The following is a 4,427-nucleotide window of genomic DNA, read 5'->3' on the forward strand; positions in this document are numbered from 1 at the left end:
AAAACTTCACGTTTAAGGAATATAGTTAAGAAAATCGACTGGAAAAGTATAGGAACAGACATAAACATTTAGAAAGACAATTAGATCAATAAAAATTGAGGAAAAAACACACAAATAAAAGACCTAAAAAGATTGTGATTGAAAAATTGCTATTAAATCTGTTTTATATTGAAACATAAAGTTTTGCAAAAAAAAATATAAATATTAAAGGCAAAAATTTAAATTTAAAAAGAAGGAAGATTGATTTTAGCACGATTTTTATATTATTAGTTGTTAAAACAGTACAATAGAAAAATATTATTCTAAAAGATAAAATAGTCTAGAGAGATAAAAATAAAATCGAAAACCATGATATAGAATCAACAAAAATAGTTAAAAACCATTTATATGTGTCCCACATGATATAAGTATATCTTATGCTTTTCTATGCGCAAATACCAAGATAAGATATATTGATACAGTTTTATGATAAATGTGAATGATAAAATAAATGATAAAGTGGATGCACTTTTTATTTTATGCTGGTTTCTATCCTATTAAATATTTTCAACCATAGAAATTCGCAATATTGCTTTTATAATTTTTTATCATGGTTTTAGTGATTATTTCTGTAGAATAAACAAGATTAAAACTATGTTCTAAACTACATTTTTTTAGAATATATAATTGAGTAGATTCTATGAATAAATTACGAGATCATGCATTTATTTCTGTATTTTGTTCGTGCGTATTCCTCGACTTCTTTTTTGTATAAATATATATTCTTTTTATAATTATTAATGGCTTTTCTTGATTTCCCATTTATACCAATACCTCGACTTTTCTCTTCACAACTAAGTTCATAGAATCTATTATTATTATATATAATTTTTTTTTTGAAATTACAAGGTTTAGGGTTTTTCTTGGTTTTATGCTTTCTGAAAATGTCTCGACTATCACTTCACAATCAAATTTATTGTGCTGTGATCTATGGTACAGTAAATGGTCAACCTGTTTAATAACTATAAATTAATTATAATTTAAATTTGTTTAATGAATTCCAGTTTTACTTTTGGGCCATTGAATCGACTATTGGGTATATCTTGATGTTATATCCTTTGCTTTATAGGTTCGGTTCCTCTTGGACTTCTGTTGTGTATTTATATAATATTAAAATTTGAATTATTAAGATTTGTAACCACGACACTAAATTAATGAATAGGTTATTTTAAATAAATATGGCATTATGCATTATATTTTCGTATGCAAATAAATTAAATCTTGTTAAATATTATTTATTAAGCTTTAACACTTTCTGCTTCGTTGTTTCTTTTAATGAATCCATCTTTTCGTCTTTTAAGAGCATCACTTTTCTTATTAATAGCTTGAATCCGAGAATGATGTTCCAAATTAAAAGCCGTAATGCAAAGATTACTTGGATGAATGGAGTCAGCAACTCTTTGATTATTAATTAGCTTCTCACAGCTTTCTACACTTACAGCATAATTTCTACGCGAAACATTTGTGACTTTTCCATTGCGTCCCTTGTATTTTCCAGTTATGACACGTACAGAGTCACCCGAGCAAATAGGAAAAGATCTGAACATGTATTTTTGACGAAGATCTTTCGAAAGCATTGACGACATGCGTGTGTGTCTGTTCTTTTGAGAGGTATCGAAATGTGCTTTTCTACATCTCTTGACTTGTGAGGATACTTTATTTGTGAGCTTCATTAACAAGGGAAAAATTTTAAATATCATATCATGTAAATTTTGAACGAAAGAATTAGAGAAATTTAATTTGAACATTGTTTAGTTAAAACCAAATAAATTTACGCTTAATTACTAGAAAAATACATGTAGTTTAAAATTTTAAACGAGAGAATCGGAGAAATTTAATTTGAACATTGTTTAGTTTAAAATCAAATTAACTTACGCTTAATTACCAGAAAATACATGTACACAAAAATATTAAACGAAATTTCCATTTAATTGCTGAATTTAAATGTGTTTATACAAAATAATTCATATAATTTAATACATGGCTCACAGTATTGAGATATATTATACATTCCTTATAAAACATAAATCATCAATACCAAAAGAAATTTTCACAAATAGTGTTTTGAAAATTCCAAATGCTTTATTTGTTTAAATACGCTCTCTTATAATTACTTAGAACCTTAAAAATGTTTTAAAAAATACATAAAATTTAAAATTCACCGAAAAAAATATATTTTGGTTTTTTACACATATAAATAAAATCACAAGAAAAATCATTATCTTGATTAAAAGATGAAACATTGATAATCGGCGTTTATTATTCATCCACAATTTTATTAAAAACTTTATAATCCAAAACTGTATGTAATTTGCGTTTAAACCACCTTAGATTTTATTAAGAAAGTATACAATACAAAAATATAAGTTTATTATTCTTACGGTTATCACAAAATGTTTATATTATAACTTTAACGAAATAATAAAGAAAGATGTATTGTGTTTGAATTAACTGGAGACAACTTATCTGTAAACTTGGATTGAAAACCTTTCTGTTAAAGAAATATTGCACCGGGGTCAAATATGTATTTAATTAAACTAAAACAATTTTTGTGTTTCCAAAATTATAACTCTATCCACAAAACCTTTTTATTAAACATCGCAAATACAAGAAATTATAATACTGTAGCACTGAATTTTAAAATTTAAAATCTTGATAGGGTGGACGATTCCACTTCTCACCAACTTCATGGAAGATTGAGACTGAAAAATACTGGAATTTTTATTCCATTCTGATTTTTTCATTAAAATCATATAATGAAATCAAAAGATTGTATATATTTTTACCATTTAAAATAAAATAAAAAATTAATGGCTACTGATAATGCTTCGGAAATATTTTAAGTCGTAAATATATGAAAAAACTAATAGCGCTTCTTCATTTCATGCATAAAATAACAGATTTTTTGTAATTTTTCCGACCAAAAGGTCCATAGATTCGTGATATGAAATATTAAAGCACTAAATTTATATGAAATAGATAACTAAAGAAAGAATGATTTGAATTAATCTGTTTATGAAGCATATAGGGGAATTTTACTGGCGATAACCTTCAAAGTTGATTTGATACTGAAATTTTAGTATTTTCATATTTTAATCGCAGGATATGTATTTTGGTTTTAATAAGGATAGAAACACATAGCTAACATATAATTTAATAAAAGTGAGTTTCTAAATCTAAAAAATATCATCGTATTAAGCTTGGTTTTTTAAATTTTATAATGACAAAAATTTTTTATTATTTCTAAATATCTTTAAAATTTTCTTAAATACAGATAAAAACACGATACGCATTTTTATACGATAAAATTTATATGTTGTCGACTATATATCGATAGACCGAAAATGTTTTTGCGACATTTCATATGAGATCTAAATTTCTGTCAATTATACAGGCTTCTTAAATGATTATGAAATAAATATATTGCGCATTATTGGCGTATATCTTTTACATCAACTCATAGTGGTTAAGTTATAAATTTTAACAGAAAATAAAACACGAAGTAAAGAAAAAATAAGCATATAATTTTATACAGCCAGAATTATTATAACCATAAGTTTATATTTTTTTATGTTGTTTTGGGGTCTTTCTGTTCTATATAGAATTTAATTTAGTTTTCAAAAAATCAAATATATTATTTGCAAATATTTATAGACCAAATTAATTCATCGACAGAATCAAATGATAAAAATTAATTTTAAGTTAAATATCAATCATATATTTTTTTCTATACATGCGGCTTATTTATATCATTAAGAGGCTAAATAAAAAAAAATTTAAAACTAAAAATAAAACGCCTTTTATATTTTAAAGCTTTATTTTGTTGTTTTATAGCTGTTACATGTTTTTTTACTAATATTTTTGTGTCTGTTTTATGATAAATATTTAAAATGCTTTCTAAAAAATAATAAGCAAAATGCTAGAGTTTTTTTCTGGATTAGCGCATCTTATCGAATAATTTTTTAGATATAAAACTCTTATAAATCTATAGACTTGGTAAAAATGATTTTAAGCTTACAAATACAGAAAAAAGTTAAGGTTTCAGCAAAGGGTTTTATAAAATAAAACTTTATGATGCCTTTTCTTGCGAACTAGCATATTTTGCACAACTCTACATCAAAAGTGCTGATAAAATATAAAAAATTACTGAACAGTGTCTAATCGAATTTAAAATATATTTAAATAGCCAGAAATGAAACAAGTTACAATTTTAAGAAAATTTTTAGCGCCAAAAAAGCTACAAAACCAAAAAATAATTTACAAAGCCAACTTGATTATGATATCCCTTTTTGATTAAACACAAAACATTCTAATAATTGACAAATTTCGCAAAAAAAATACAATAATACCTATTATTAATAAGTCCTCCAATTATAGTTTGTGATATT

The sequence above is a fragment of the Rhyacophila brunnea genome, unplaced genomic scaffold, assembly GCF_057557595.1.
Source record: "Rhyacophila brunnea isolate RB1 unplaced genomic scaffold, BYU_Rbru_1.0 scaffold_81, whole genome shotgun sequence".
Taxonomy (NCBI): Eukaryota; Metazoa; Arthropoda; class Insecta; order Trichoptera; family Rhyacophilidae; genus Rhyacophila; species Rhyacophila brunnea.